The sequence below is a fragment of the Phoenix dactylifera genome, chromosome 1, assembly GCF_051530095.1.
Source record: "Phoenix dactylifera cultivar Ajwa chromosome 1, Ajwa_hap1_PhDact_Kaust_v1.1, whole genome shotgun sequence".
In the NCBI taxonomy this organism is placed as follows: domain Eukaryota; kingdom Viridiplantae; phylum Streptophyta; class Magnoliopsida; order Arecales; family Arecaceae; genus Phoenix; species Phoenix dactylifera.
In genome coordinates, this window is record NC_143190.1 from 123,388 (window position 1) to 140,249 (window position 16,862).

General features: G+C 42.7%; 1 protein-coding gene and 1 non-coding gene across 2 annotated transcripts in view; both read left to right on the forward strand.

Annotated features, from left to right (window-relative positions):
• LOC108510701 (putative histone acetyltransferase HAC-like 1) overlaps positions 1-16,862 on the forward strand; it is a 43,960-nt gene that overhangs the window by 11,097 nt on the left and 16,001 nt on the right. The window lies entirely within an intron of this gene.
• On the forward strand, positions 6,243-6,349 carry LOC120104145 (small nucleolar RNA R71). The gene has a single exon (XR_005506598.1). It is a non-coding gene; the product is annotated as a small nucleolar RNA R71 (small nucleolar RNA).

Below are 16,862 nucleotides of genomic sequence, written 5' to 3' on the forward strand. Positions count from 1 at the left end.
CTATCATAAATCAACCAAAAATGTTTTAATTTTTACATTCTCCGACTCTTTTTTCAACAAAAAACATGCAAAAACATGATTTAATTTCAATTTTTTGATTATTTATGTTTGTTAAATAAATAATGGATTAACATTTTCTTCCAACTCACAGCGATCATCCATAGGTCCCATATCAATACAAACCTTTATACTCTGTTTACCTTGACTCGCCTCTTTGATTCTGTTCCTATGGTTAAGTCGCTGCTCATTCTCGATCAAGAATATAGTTGCCGGGTGCTCTTCTTATTCATCTCTTTCAGTTGGAACATTCCTATCCACCTTCTTTCTCTCAGTATCCTTTATTGGTAAAAAGAGTTAGAACTACAAGGTTTACATTTCTGTGAACATGCAACTCAGCATCAAGACCAACTCCCAAATCTTTGTGATGATTGGCTCCACCTGGAAACCCTTCCCGCTTTTTCCTCTATCAGTAGCCGAGCTAGCCCCCGGATCAGCCCGAAATCAATCAGATGCAGTGAATTCAAAATGTTAGTAATGTAACTATCTCAGTGCAGGGTCGTGTCTTAAGTCTATCGATCCGGTAATCCGTACTGTGGTCAAGCCGATGGACGACCGTGCGGGAATCCATAAATACTTTCAATGATTCTATCAGAACGTCGCATATGACTCTTACGCCGAATTAAGATCGACGTGTTTCTCCTAAAACGGTAATAGATAGGGTGAAATCCATTTTTTTGTGTAGGGGCATAGCCGTAGAAAAAGAAAAACATGAATCCGGGGGCTTTCATTATCACGTTGGCATTCTAAACTAGAATGCTAGTAGGTATACCGCAACGTCTAAATTCAGGGAAGCTTTCCCTGAATTCGGGGGTGCTCAAATTTACGTTTTGTTCCATAAGTCATGGGGGACGATTTGTGAGTATGTGCTTAAGGAAGACGAAAATCCTATAACTTGGGGAGAAATCTCGAGAGAGAATCTCCGACAGACGGCAAAAGCAAAAAAAGATCACAAAAGAATAGGTAGTCAACATTTTGAGGGGCTTTTTCTTTCCAAAATGAAAGAAAAGGTTGATTGGTACCAGATTTACGAAGAGGAAGTGTTAGCGAGAGCTTGTCTGTCAAACTACTCCGCTATACGAAACGTTCATGGCATTGGTAGCTATCTTGCCTTCCTTCATACAGTACGGCGCGCTCCCGTCACCCCCGGTGGCACGATATGCTTCCGTTGATCTGTTCTAACAATACAGATGAATGTCTCCTTATTCCCCGTCAGTCGAACCACTTTACGGTTCAATGCTTGTTTGTATTCCTTTCGGCGGGTAGCTATTTAGAAAAGTGGATTTCTAACGTGCTGCTAGCTTCCTCTATGTATATCCATACCCCGTTTGGGTCAGTACTTTGACTTTGGTCTTTACATCCCCCACATGATTGGAGATGGAAGGATTGCCTCGCCCTTCTAGTGAGTGACGGCTTATTCATCGTTAATTGACGGACGAGATGGCTTTGTCACCAACGCCTTCTCCCTTACCTCTTTCACTCCGGAGTTACCCCCCCTCAAAGGGGGGAATAAATTGAAGAATGAAGTGCTTCCCACGCACCCGCGCAGAAAGCACTTCCCCAGTGACCCCTCCGTGGGTCCCGGGTTGCTTTGGCGCGCCCCACCCCGTAAGTCCTGTGTTGTACTTTACTTGACTCTCCCCCGCTTGCTGCTTGCTCCCAGGATTTTCTTGTCTGCACATCCAACTGAGCTCCATCAAATTCCGTAAACTTTACAGGGGCTTATTCATCGTTAATATAGGGGAATTGCCTCTGTAAAGTCATTTCTCCTAGCACTTGCAAAATAAATTCTTAATACTTTTGCTAAAAAAGAGAATATGAGAGTTTTCTGAGTGCTAGGTTTTCCATAAAGAAACATTTGCCTTGTTTTTATTGGTCTCCCGAAACATAGTTGACAAGCAATCCAATCCAAGAGTAAGTATTTTTCCTTTAATTCCTCCACATGATATTCCTGAGGGTTATCATGTTGATGCAAATATTTTGAAATGCTCTCTTGGAATGTGGTTTTCATTACTCCCTCTTTCGCTTGAAAACTTGCCTACACTCTATTACATCTTTTCTACCTATTTTTCCTACTTTTTTGTTTTTTTAACCTTCAGCGAAAAAGAAAGAAATTGGCTCGCTACCGACGGTGCTTTCTCGGGCTAACCTTCTTTCTATTTGTTGGTGGGACATTTCCACAAGATCCTTGCCCCTGTCTTTGTCATCAGCAAAGGTAGCTCTCTCAGAAGTACTCATTTTTGATGCTTCAGCTTGAGAATTAGAATCGATGGGATCATTTCTTCCGGATAGGTCGGGTTCGGTACTATCTTTCCTTAGGACTTGTTCCCTACTTATAGCTCTTCCACCTGCTTTTAGCCCTTCCCTTACACCAAGTTCGAGCGAGTCCATGGAGTTTTTTTCGGCTTTTGAGTCAGGAAATCGCTCCACTTTCGGGCAAGTCAAGTTAGGGACGCTCGTCAGTAGAGCTTTCAGTTTGCTTTCCTTCCGGCTAGTGGGCTCGTTCCTCTAGGGCTATCGGTTCATAAGGAAAGCTACTCGCTACCGGACCGAGAGAAAGAAAGGACGGGGGGCGACCATTTATCGACTCCCGGAAAGCGAATCTCACCCCCCATGCCGTGACTTTGACTTTGAGTATGATGAATGAGTGGAAAGATCTTTTATAGAAGTTCCCTGTCCGATCCAACCAATGAGTTCGTATCGAAAATATATCCCTTCTGCACTACAAACGAAACGAAGGGTGCCGTTACGACACAAGAACCATACAAAAATGGAGTATGCTTACTTACCAAACTGCGCTCCACCTTATAATCTAAAAAACCGCTCTTCTCGTTCATTTTAGAGGCCTTGTAGGCGAAACCGCATAGAGATAGCTTCACTGAAGACAGGAATAGCTAAACTAACTACTACTGACTGACTATTCCTATACCGATTTTTGACCGATTTGATTATAGACCTACCCCGGACCGAGGGCCGCTCTACCAGCTCTGATTTCACCACCGGGTATAGTAGATGACAAAATCGAGAAAACCTGAAAGTCAGATTCTCGACTTCTTTGTCCTCCTTTGTAAAAAAAAGGAGATAATCTTCCATTTTTTTCCATTTTTGACAAATGTTCATGGCATGGAATGCCGTACCGGTCCGTACCGGCCGGTACGGGCCGGTACGTACCGGTCCGGCCGTGGACCGGTACCGGAACGGATAAAAAACCGGTATTTCCGGTTTTTTATCCGAACCGGCCGGTTCGGAGCCCGTACCGGCCGGTTCGCACCGGTACGATTTTTTTTTTTTTTAGAACCACAGCGCCGCGCGCTGTGGTTTTTGAAACCACCGCGTACCGGCCGGTACGGGACCGGTACCAGCCGGTACGTACCGGACCGGACCGGTACCATACCAGTCCGGCCGGCCACCGGTACGCCGACCGGTACCGGTACGGCGGACCCTGGTTCATGGTCTTTTTTATTCCCCTATGTTGCCCGTGTGAAAAGAAAGAAGAGAAATTGGGCCAACAACTGATGTAGTTTCTACTTCCGTGACTCTCTATGCCACTGCCACTATCTCTGTCCCACAGTTTTCAAAAGAGGAGCCGAAAACCGAAAAATCATCCATGAAGATTTCTAAAAAGTGCTCAACCATGTCAGAGAAAATACTGAGCATGCATCTTTGGAAGGTTGCAGGAGCATTACATAACCCAAATGGCATTCTCTTATAAGCAAATGTGCCAAAAGGACATGTAAAAGTGGTCTTTTCCTGATCTTCAAGATCAATTGCAATTTGGTTATAACCGAAATAGCCATCTAGGAAGCAATAATATTTATGACCTGCCAACCTTTCTAAGATTTGATCAATAAAAGGTAGAGGAAAGTGATCCTTCCTAGTGACAGAATTAAGTTTCCTATAGTCAATGCATACACGCCAACTAGTGGGGACCCTAGTTGGAACTAATTCATTGTTGGCATTTTTGACTACAGTAACACCAGATTTTTTCGGGACCACTTGGGTTGGACTTACCCATTTACTATCTAAAATTGGGTAAATCATTCCCGCATCCAGAAGTTTCTGCCCTAAGCACATCCTTCATGTTTGGGTTCAATCGACGTTGAGGTTGACAAGAAGGTTTGGCATCAGCTTCTAGGTGGATTCTATGAGTGCAAATTGAGGGACTAATTCCCTTGATATCAGCAATTGTCCACCCTATTGCTCCCTTATGCTCTTTGAGAATTTCTAACAATTTTAATTCTTGACTTTGTTCGAGTTGGGATGATATGATCACAAGAAAAGTCTCTTCTTGACCAAGGTATGCGTACTTGAGCTCAGATGGCAAAGGTTTTAGCTCAAGTTTAGGTGCTTGAATACTAGATGGTAGAGGACTATTGTTGCGTAGGAGCAATTCTTCAAAACGAGATTTTCACCTATCTGTATCCAACAAAGGAGCTGAATCTAATATAGCACTGATTTCTCTAAAGTTTTGGTTTATCTCTGTATTTCCAAAATGAGTTAGGCATGTTTCTAACGGATCAGAAGAAAGAGATGGGACAAGAGCATCTTCTACAATGGAGTCGATCAGATTAACTCCATGAATTTCATCATTTTCGTTGTCATTATCGGGTTGTTTGCAAATGTTAAATATATTAAAATCTATAGTCATATTTCCGAATGACATTTTCATTATTCCATTTCGACAGTTGATCAAAGCATTGGAAGTAGCTAGAAATGGGCGGCCTAAGATGACAGGTATTGGAGTGGTACAATTCATGACAGGCTGGGTATCTAATACTATGAAGTCGACTGAAAAATAGAATTTATCAATTTGGACAAGTACATCCTCGACTACTCCTCTTGGTATCTTTATAGATCGATCAGCAAGTTGGAGAGTAACCTTGGTGGGTTTTAGTTCATCAAGTCCTAATTGTTCATAAACTGAATAGGGCAGTAAGTTAACACTTGCACCTAAATCAAGAAGGGCTCGTTGTATCCTGAAGTTTCCTATGATGCAAGATATGGTAGGACAACCAGGATCTTTATACTTAGGTGGGGTACTGTGTTTGAGAATAGCACTCACCTGTTCAGTTAGAAAAGCTTTCTTTTGTACATAAAGCTTTCGCTTTATGGTTCAAAGATCTTTTAAAAATTTGGCATAAGATGGGATCTGCTTAATGGTATCTAATAAAGGAATGTTAATCTTTACTTGTTTAAAGATATCCAGAATTTCTTGGTCAGGTATTTTCTTTTTAGCTGCAAGCAAGCGCTGAGGGAATGGAGCAACTATCTTGTGATGGGGTATTGAATCATTTTGTTCATTATCATTTTTATCCTTCTTTTCAATAGATTTTTCAGGTTTGTCATCTTTTGTCGAAATTTCTTTGTTAATTCTTTTTCCGCTACGAAGGGTTGTGACAAACTTAACTTGTTCAAATTTTGGTTGGGATGAACTTGCTTCATGGACCTCATGTTGACCCTTTGGGTTAGATTGAGGTTGGGCTGGAAATGTCCCTTTTTTCCTAACATTGAGTTGAGCCTCAATTCTACCTACAGAATTTTTAAGTTCTTGGAGTGATTGCATTGTATTCTGATTTATCTGAGTCTGCCCTTGCATGAAGGTTTGCAAAATATCTTCAAGGGATTTCCTATGTGGTGGCACATAAGGAGTAGGAACAGAATTTTCTTGAGATTCATTGGCAGTGGGTCCATGTCTCCAACTAAAGTTAGGATGGTTTCGCCAATTAGGATTATATGTTTCTGGAAATGGTCTTTTATAAGTATTGGTGAAATTTGCTTGATCATGCAATACTTGAAAAGCAGGGATTGTAGGACAATCCTTGGTCACATGTGCATTACTCTCGCAAATTCCACATATACTTTCAACAATAGTTTGTGCTTTTCCTATATTGGCCTTGCTTAATTCCATGGCTTCAACCTTTCTAGTCAGATTAGCAATTTTTACATTGACATCATTATCATCTTTAATAAGATATATGCCTCCTTTTGCATTTGGTGCTATTTTAGATTTTTCATTTTTATCTGTTGTATCCCAAGCTTGTGCATTTTCTGCTAAAAGATCAAAATAATCCCAGGCTTCATTTGGTTCCTTACTCATGAATTCGCCGTTACACATCATTTCTACAAATTGTCTCATATTGGAGGACAAACCATCATAAAAGAAACTAATGACCCTCCAAATTTCATATCCATGATGTGGGCAAGCAAGCAGAAGGTCCTTAAATCTTTCCCAACACTGAAAAAATATTTCTCCATCTTTTTGTGCGAAGTTCATGATATTTCTTCTAAGTGTGTTTGTTTTATGTGTTGGGAAGAATTTCTTTAAAAATTCTCTTGTCATTTCTTGCCGGGTAGCTGTGGTCCTAGGCCTTAAGGAGTGTGACCATGACTTAGCTTTTCTCCTTTAAAGAAAAAGAAAATAACTTAAGTTTAACTACCTCTTCAGTGACATCATTGAAATGAAGTGTTGAACACACTTCATCATATTCTTTCAGATGCAAATAGGGACTTTCAGAATCAAGTCCGTGAAACTTTGGGAGTAATTGGATTATTCCTAGTTTCATGTCAAAAGCTCCCGCAGTAGTAGGAATAACCATACAGGATGGGGTACTGGTCCTAGTGGGTTGTAGATAATCACGAAGCGTTCTAATAGGTAAGTCATCTTGAAATTCATTATCTCCCTGATTACTACCATTATCTTCCATTTGATTATTTGAATTTTGAACAATTAAATTTTTCTCTTGATTCAACTCGAAATAATCTATTCGTTTTATCTCTCTCCCACAACAGCATAAACTATATATATATATATATTAATTTTTTTTTAAAAAACAAACACCCTAATACTATAAAACAAAAATTTAATTAAAATTAAACATGCATTAAAACATCACTCAACAATTTCTAAGGTTTTCCTAAAAATTCTAGACAGCTCCTAACTGGTTTGAAGAGGACACCTAAGCCTCCAATCCGGTCTAGTAACCTTAGTCGACCAGGTAAGCTCCCAGGTAAGTGGAGGGGTCACGATGCGTGTAGCAAAGGTCCCACTTAAAACCCACTTTCCTCGAACAGAAACTGTCTCCCTTCAATCACTTAGAGGGACAAAGCTTGCCTAGACATCGACCCGGGCCATAGAGCGAAATTGGTGCAACTTTCAGTGGTCTTCGTCCTATTGAGCTCGAATATCCTTAGGGGCCAACGTCTAGTTGATTTTAATTAAGCTTAGGATATTTATGCACTGGGGTGATTTTTGGGCTAAGGACGAGTGATGAAATCCCGACCTTATCTTTTTAATGGGTTCGGCCCTTAGATTTATTTTATGCAAATGCTTTATACTATATGCAACAATCAAGAAGATTTTTAATATTTTATATCATGACATTAAATTGCATTTGAATAGTTGATCAAACAAACTAGCTAAATATTTTTTTATTTTTTATTATTTTAATTAATAATTTTTTGTTTTATTTTTTTTTAAACAAGAGTAAAATTCTAATCTAGGAAAAATAGAACTAATATGAACAAAACAGGAAAATTAATTAAAATGCTCATGGCCGGAGTTCGTTCACTTCGGGAATCCAAAAATGTGATCTTGATCTTCCTCGTTACTGGTCCTGCTTTGTGTCGCCCTTGAATCTGAAAAGATTTGAAATTTCAGCCGTGTTAAAGATAAAGAAAAATTGAAGAACTAGAAATTAAAAATTGAAATTTGCAGCCTTGTTCTCGTTCGCACGTTGCAAATTCCCGGCAACGGCGCCAAAAACTTGCTACGGTTTTAATCTTGCTTTTTTTAAAAAGAGAAATTAAATGTAGAATACCCCAAGTATAGGGTGTAGCAAAGTAATATTCTCGGTGAGTCCGAGGTCGAATCCACAGGGATTTGACAGTAAACAAAAACTAAAGGCTGAATAATATTCGGATTGACAAAAATATAACTAAGGCATCAGGATTCAGCCTAGCACTTCATCATGCTTTTCTTAAAATCACCTATTAATCATAATAAAATAGATTTAGTTTTATGGGCAACATTACAGTAATTCTATTTTAAACTACAGGGATTTCTAAGCATCTGTTATACCCGGAGGAAATAACAAATCAAAGAAAATATATAAGTTTGAAATAATTTCTATCAATCTACTGCACCATAAATCAAATCAAAAACATTAAAATCCCATTGATGATTAAAGGAAATACATGAAGAAAATGCTAGGCTTTTCCCTAGCCTTAGCTAAAAGAGGTTTAGCTACTCATATGACATGGAAGCATTTTTATAAAAAGGATTAGCAAAGAATAACAAAAATAAAACATAAATCCTTTTTTTTTTCCTTCCTATTCAAGAAAACAGAGTACTCTGTCCGAATGGCTCCTTCACAGGGAACTTCTCTCTCTTCCCGAATGGTTTTGAATGGAAATCCTCTACCGAATGGATGATAAATCTTGGCTCCTTCCTTCGTCGCCTCTCCCCCTTGTTCCGTCTCCCCTCCTTCCTCCCCAGGATGTAGTCGGTTCCCAAAAAGGAATGAAAGGCCTCTCCTCCTCACCAGATGGCTTCCTCCTCTTCCGTCGGCTGTGGTTAAATGAATGGAATCCTCTTCTCGCCTCTACCTGGATCCGTCCCAACCTTGCTCGCTTGGCTCCTTCTTACAGCATGTTGAAGAAGCTAGAACGCTGCTAGGATAAACCGAACGAATGGGGAGCTTCGAATGTGGACGATTTGGTAGCTGTTGGGAGCAGATGAGACACGGCTTGGAACTCTTCGGCTGGGAACGTTGCAGAATTTTTAGAAGCTGCAGACATTGATGTTGGATTTGAATGCAAGACCCACGGATGAGACGTGGCTTGGAGATGATCCGGTTGCTTGAAACACGGGATGAATGAAGTCGAATCGCTTGGGACTCTTCTGCTGGAACGCGTGGATGAGCTGGGAAGAAACAGGGGAGACGGAAGGACGCTGATGAGATGCCACGATGCTTGGGAGATCCACAGTCGGTTGGGAAGATGAGATTGGAGCGTTGTCTGTTCGTTGGAAGCCACGGACGATGGAATGAAGGAAACGTAGATGACCGTTGGGGCGTTGAGAAGACTCCTTGGCTGGAATTTACTCAGGATGAGACGCGGCTTGGGGATGACGAACGTTGGGAAGCTCCTCACGGACGGTTGGATTTGTGGATGGCTTTTGGGAAGTTTTGCTTTGAGTCAAAGAGCTTGGGGAGTTGAGATGCCTGCTCGGAAACGCTTGAAAACGTTGGGAAATCACTTGCTTCAGGCCGTTGATGTGAATGCATGGGAATTTTAGGTTAGGAACTGTTGAGTCGCCTCATCACGGACATTGGGGAATTTGTGGAGCTTGAGCTGCCGGGCATTGGGCTGAAACCCAGCGTTATTGGGTCTCTTGAATTACTTGCACTCAAACATAAATAACACATTAATTAATTAATTTTATTTATAAAGATTAGCTATAATACTAATTAAGATAGTATGAAAATTTTACTTTTGTGCTCTAATCACAAACCCCAAATCCCAAACCATAAACCCCAAAACCCCATAAACCCGAAAACCCCAAAACCCAAAACCCAAAACCCCAAACCCTAAACCCTAAACCCTAAACCATAAACCATAAACCCTATATCATAGACCCTAAACCATAAACCCTAAACACCATAAACCCTAAACCCTAAATCCGGATCTAGGACCCCGGGCCCCGGGACCCCGGACCCCGGACCCGAGACCCCCGACCCCCGAACCCCGAACCCCCGAACCCCCGAAAACCCCCGAACCCCCGAACCCCGAACCCCCGAACCCCCGAAACCCCGATAACCCCAACCTCGAAACCCCGAAAACCCAAACCCAAACCCTAAACCCAAAACCCCGAAAACCCCCAAAACCCAAAACCCCAAAACCCAAAACCCAAACCCCAAAACCCCAAAAACCCAAAACAAAAATCGAAACCCAAAACCCCGAACCCCTAAACCCCTGAACCCCTAAACCCTGAACCCCTAACCCTGAACCCCAAACCCTGAACCCTTAAACCCTGAACCCTTAAACCATTAAACCCTAGACTCTAAACCCTTAACCCTAGACCCTGAACCCTTAACCCTAGACCCTAAAACCCTAGACTCTAAGACCCTAGACCCTATACCCTAAACCCTAGACCCTATGCCCTAAACCCTAAGCCTTAAATCTAAAAACCAAAAACTTTAAAACCTAAATTCTAAACCCTAAACCCTAAATCCCTAAAACTCTAAACCCCTCAAACCCTATATCCTAAATCCTAAACCCTGAATCCCTGAACTCTGAACCCTGAATCCCTGAACTCTAAACCCTGAACTCTAAACCCTGAACATCTGAACCCTGAACCCTTGAACCCTGAACCCTATATCTTGAACCCTTGAACCCTTGAGCCCCGAACCCCGAACACCAAACCCTGAACCCTGAACCCTGAACCCTGAATCCTGAACCTTGAACCATAAACCGTAAGCCCTGAACCCTGAGCCTTGAATTCTGAGCCCTGAACCCTGAATCCTAAGCCCTAAACACTAAGCCCTAAACCTTAAACCCTAACCTCTAAACCCTGAACCCTAAGCCCTAACCCTAAATCCTAAAACCCTAAACCCTAAACCCCTAAATCCTAAAACTCGAAATCCTGAAACCCAAACCCTGAACCCCTAACCCTGAACCCCAAAATCCTAAACCCCAAAACCCTGAACCCCTAAACCTGAACTCCTAACCCTGAACCCCTAAACCCTGAACCCTAAATCCTGAACGCTAAATTCGAAACCCGAGATCCAAAATCCTGAACCCGAAACTCGAAACCCGAAATGCGAGATCCGAAACATGAGATCCGAAATCTGAGATCCGAGACCTGAAATTCTAAACCCGAAATCCAAAATTCAAAATCTGAAATCCGAAATTTCAAACCCTAATCCCTAAACCCAAAAATTCTTAACCCTAAATCCTAAAATTGTTAACCTTAAAACTCTAAACCCTAAATCCTAAATCTTGAACCCTAAATCCTAAATCCTGAATTCTAAACCCTAAATCCTAAACTTTAAACCCTAAACTCTAAACTTGTGATCACTAAGGTTGACTTGTGAAAGTGCTAGCTTTTATTGCTATTTGTATTCTATCTGCGGCCATTTTGGGTTCGACTCAACTTATTCATAGGTCAACTTATGATCTTTAGGGGTTGACTCAAGAAAGTGCTTGTTTTCACAACGTCCTACCTTTCAGATGGGCCTCAGACAGAGATCCGGGAGTGCTTATAACTCGATGCACATTCCTCATGGGTTGAGAATATAAGACTACAATACTGCTTAGTTAGACGGAGTCGTATTAACAGCCAGAGGACACTTTTCAAAGTCAGAGCTTCAGTGAGAGATTCGGAAGTACTTATAACCCGGCACACGTTCCTCATGGGTTAAGAATACAAGACTACAACACTGCTTAGTTAGAGGGATGGGTTGATGTTCTTAGAATTTTGAAATTACTTTTTTGTCTTCCATCGTGATCACCTTATATATATATTTTCTTTTGCACATCATCTATTAAGGGTATGTCAGTCATTTTAATTTGAAACCGCTAATTTTTTAACGGCCTTAGATGGTGTGGGTACATGCAAAAACAAGGATAAAAAAAAGACAAAATAACAAAATTAGTGTTTTATGAGGGTATACATGCAAATATTACTTTTAGAAGGGTATTCATTCAAAATTTGATATTTATGAGGATATTCGTGTAAAAACCTTTTTTTTAAGGTCTAATATGAAGTCGATGAATGATTTTTAAACAAGACATATAGATTCCAATTAATCTAATAATCATGATGTACGCATGTCAAACTATTTTGACCACTTTATGAAACCCTCATTTGATCAAGCAGCCCGGTCATAACAAACGCCTACCACCAGATAGTTCTATGCCTCCTGTCTATAGCGTTCTATCCACTATTCATTCATCATCGCATCTTGATCTGCATGTGCGAATGTCAACAAACCAAACCATCATGCCGCTTTCAAAGCCTCTAATCTCATCTCATCGCTCTCCCGTTCCCACGCACGTGAGTTCATTTAACGCAAATTCGAAATGTGGTCTGGCTACCGCGTACTCCCGTTCTCACCCAGGTGGCTTTCTACCTTATCATGTGTGGGAAAGGCTTCGTGCATCCTGATCCGGTCTTCTGCGGGCCTCCAGGGGCTAAACGGGCAACAAAACCAACCCCCTTTCGGTAATTTCCCCTCTTCATCCCCTTCATTCCCTTCTCCGTTCGGAACCCTAGAAATCTCTCCCGTCCCAATGGCTCCCAAGAGACAAGTCGTCAAAACTGTCCGCAAATCCACCCCCAAATCCAAATCCCCCGCTGCCGCCGCTGCCGAAACGCCCGTCTCCGAAGTCTCCCCTCCCTCCTCCATGGCCATCGAGACCCCCACCTCCCAATTTACCCCCTACGCCGGCCGACGCTGAAACCCCCGTGATGGAGCCCGCCACCACTCCGGAACCCGCCTCCACTGAAACTCCGGCCTCCAAGCCGGCCGCCCCCTCGAGGCCACTCCGGGGGCCTCCGGACCGTCTGCCGCTGAAACCCCCACTGCGGACCCGCCGTTTCGCCGGAGAATGTCTCTATGCAGGCCTTTGAATCCGAGGCCACTCCGGAGGCGTCCGGACCGGCTGCCGCTGAAACCCCCACGGCAGAACCCGCCGTCGCGCCGGAGAATGTTTCCATGGAGGTCTCTGAACCTGCGGCATCGAAAACTCCTGCGGTGGGACCCCTGGAAACTGCCACGAAACCCACCAGAAAGACCACCTGGGTGGTAAAGGTGGTGAAGAAGAAGATCATCAAGAAAAGAGTTCCAAAGGCATCGCCTGCGGCCAAAGAGGAGGAGAAAGCCCAAGAAGCAGCAGGAGACTTACCGGCGGCAGCAGCAGAAGAATTCCCTGCCCAGCAGCCTGAATCCGAAAATCCTAGTTCTGATGCGGCAGCTAGCGAGGCTCCTGCTCGGCAGAAGGATGCAATGGAGACGGAGAATCTTGATTCTAGAGAGGAGAACAAGAATCTTCCAGCAGAACGGGATGGGGGAGAGGGAGTGGAGGCGGCAACGGCAGCTGCTCCTAGAGATGAGGAAGCAGGGATATCAGAGCGGCAATGGCAGAGGAAGACGGAGATCTTCATTGGAGGGCTGGATAGAGATGCGAAGGAGGAAGACATAAGAACGGTGTTTGGGAAGGTTGGAGAGATTGTGGAGGTGCGGATGATGATGGATGGACAAACAGGAAAGAACAAAGGGTATTGTTTCTTGAGGTACAAGGAGGCAGCTCAGGCTAAGAAGGCTGTTGCGGAGTTTGCCAAAGTGGAGGTATTTGCAGTCTTTGTTCTTTGCTGCCATGATTTTCCTTTGTAGGCTTAGATTCTGGTTTCTCTCTGCTTTCAGTTTGTCGCCTCCATCTAGACTATTTTGGAGCTTACATAATAGGTTAAGAATGCCATATTGTGCAATCATATGTCCATTTACCTCTATACAGCTAATATGTTGAAGTTCAAACTTCAAATTGCTTTCTTGCTTACTTTTGTTCCCATTGATATATTGGAGTTGTTATAACAACTTATTAATTTCCTCGAAGGAACTGGAACTCTTAAATTGATATGTGATTGATGAATGCTGTAAAGCAATTGCTTTAATATCCAATATCATGACTAAAGTAGTTTTACTTGAATTGATTTTAATGGCACTTGCAAGAACACTTCTAGAAAACTATCATCATATAGATAAACAAGCCTGTCAATTTTTGTCTGTATACTTCAAGCAGCACTGCTTCTTAAGACCTACCTATCTTCATGGTCCAAAAATAAAATTGAGTATAAAATTTGTGATTCCTGCCATGACAGCCAGATATATCCAAGGTTAACTGGTGTTCCAGGCCGACTTTAAATGAGTTATACCACTTACCATCATGAAACATAAACAAAAAACATTAATAGTCCGTTCTTTATGGGAATGGACAAAGACAATACGAACTCTAAGCAAGATTTGCTGTACTGATCGGTATTGTACCATACATGATGTATTGTACCGTATTGGTACCAAATTGGTATGCTGTACGATATCATACCAACATTCGGTGGACTGAACCTTACTGTATCATATCGCATACCAATATTGTCAAAGGATGGTATTGCTACGGTGTCTGGTACTGAAATGGCGAACCTTAAGTCCTAAGCATATATAGTAAAACCTTTGGAGTATGCCACACGGGTAATGCAGCCAAAAGAAAGACGAGGAGATTAGTTAAGTCCATAAATGTGCTTGCATAGCTTGCTGGACTTTTTCTGAAGTTGGAGACCAATGGATATGATCATAATATATACCTCCTCATTAAGATAATCTTGGAGTGCCTAATTCGCAATTTTGAGTGAGCGAGTATTGGAGTGAATTCAGGTATGGAAGCAAGGAAGTAGAGCTCTCTCTCTCTCAAAAAAAAAAGAAAGAGAGAATGAATATGGGTACAAGATTCCAAAGAGATTTCAAAGCAGTTGCTTCAAGAATTAGAGTACAATATTTGTGGACTGATGCGTATTGGTTGTACCATATTAGTAAGGTACTAGGTCTATCACACACCTTAGTTCATTATTATACCAACACATGGTATGTTCCTAATAGATCTGTTCAACAGGTGGGCCAGGTTGGGTTCAAGTCGAGCTAAGTCTAGGATATAACTAAAATAAGTCGGATCCACACCCTACTTGGCCTGGCCTCTGGGCCTACTTTCTAGACTTGAGCTCGGTACTTACTCGGCTTTGGGCCAGACCTTGGGCTTCCGCCATCTTGTTTGTGCCTTAAGTCTCCAGGAGGTCTTCATGGTCTCGGATTGGAGCCTGTTGCTGGTCTCGAAGAGCCATCATATCTCATTTTCGATGGTGGAGATGTTGGCAAGGCCGCACTCCTCGAGTGGAGCTCGATCTTGCAATCATGTTGGCATCTCTAGCAAGGTTGAAGTGGTAGACAAGGTGGGACATGAGGTCATAGAGATTGCTAGAGAGGTGGACGTGGGTAGAGGATTGGAGGAGATGGGGGTCGGCGTTTGGAGAGTTAGAGGGTATGGGACTGGATGAGGCGATGGGGGTCGATGATCTCCTGGTGAGCACGACAAAGGAAGGGTTGGAGGGTGATGACACCGGAGCGGATGACGGTGAGGGAGGACTCACTATCGCGGAGGGAGGGGTGGTGTGCAGGGGCGGCCCAATACATTTGGAGGCCTAAGGCTAATTCAGTGAATGAAGCCTTTTTTTTTTTAATAATAAAAAATTTTAATAAGTACAAAATACTTAAAAAAATGATATGGAAATAGATAGTTGTCAAGTACGCTATTTCAACAAAGATACATGAATCTAACAAAGATAGACAAGAAACCTCTTCAGTTTAATATAATTCTTAAATGGAAGCACGGAAAAGTAATTACTCTAAAAGAAGGGCCCATGAAACTGATTAAATAACTGAGATAATGCTTACCATGTCAAGCAATAGCAGAATAGGAAAAGGTTATCCCATGGCACTTCATGGTCAAGGCGAAGGAAAGAATTTGTCCAGAAAGGGACCTCTCTATGAGAGAAAGTACGGGCATTATGGGAAATTCACTCCATCTAATTAATAAAAGTCCCATCCCACCATCTCCCCTTCAAGTGAGTACCCAACCAGCAACTGCAACATCACAGCACAACAGCCATTCAACCCCCCCCCCCCCTTCTCCCTCCTTTTCTCTCTCTACCACCCAAGAGGGGAGAAGAAACAGAGAGGAGAAAATTAAAAGAATCTCCACCCTCCAAGAAGTCCATCTCCAATCCCCCTATCTTTCTTGCTGATGGCCCAGCTGGATCAGGAGTAATGTGAGGGAAGGAAAACCAAGACCAAAACCAAAAAAGAGAAGGGATGAAAGATAAGAGTGGCTTCAAACATGTGTATCAAGCCAACCAAATCCCTCCTCTCTCTTTCTCTCCACCCAAAACAAAACTATTGTCCCCAACTTCCCAAATTGCCCCTCTGCAAGCCAGGAAACTCTCCACCTCCCTTCCATCAAGGGGGAAGACTCATAGCCAGCTCCTGTTCCCATTTTATATGGGGCCTTTGCTTCCTTTTGGTCACAGTCAGACACAGAAAACAAGGCAAGAAACCTTCCTCCCCCCGCTCTCTCTCTCTCAATCTCGTTCTCTCCTCTCCTCTCTTTATTTCATCGCAAGTCGATGACTTTTTGCCTTCTCCCTTCCTTCTATGGTTATCTTCTCTTTGCCTCCTGGAGGCCTTCCTTTGGGCCGAGGCCTTAGGCGACCGCCTCGGTTGCCTAAGGCTCGGGCTAGCCCTGGTGGTATGTGAGGACCTCGTTTCACTTGCTTCTCAAGATGCGATGCTCTGGGATTTTACCTTAAGTCTATGCCTCCTTTGGCACCTATGGTCTGCACCTCCTTTCTGAAGGCCCCACCAATCCTTAGTTGTTGATCCTGTAAGAAAGTGGGAAGCAGTTGAAGTGGATAGATCCTAGCACCGAGGACTGCTACAACCTCAAATACAACAGTTGGGGTCGTTGACAAAATCGAGAGGCCGTTGGACGATGCTCGATGGCCAGAGGCGTTGTCTTGGTGAGGAGATGCCCTCAATTGATGTTGAACACCTAAATCTATGATCTAATGGTGGGCTAGGGCATCCATTTGTGATATGTATTATATTTTTATAAGATCCGCATCTAACTGGGCTAATCTAAACTCGAGCCCAACCTATTTAATAGGCAGGCTCATATTTTAGGCATGACCTGGTTTGTCGGGC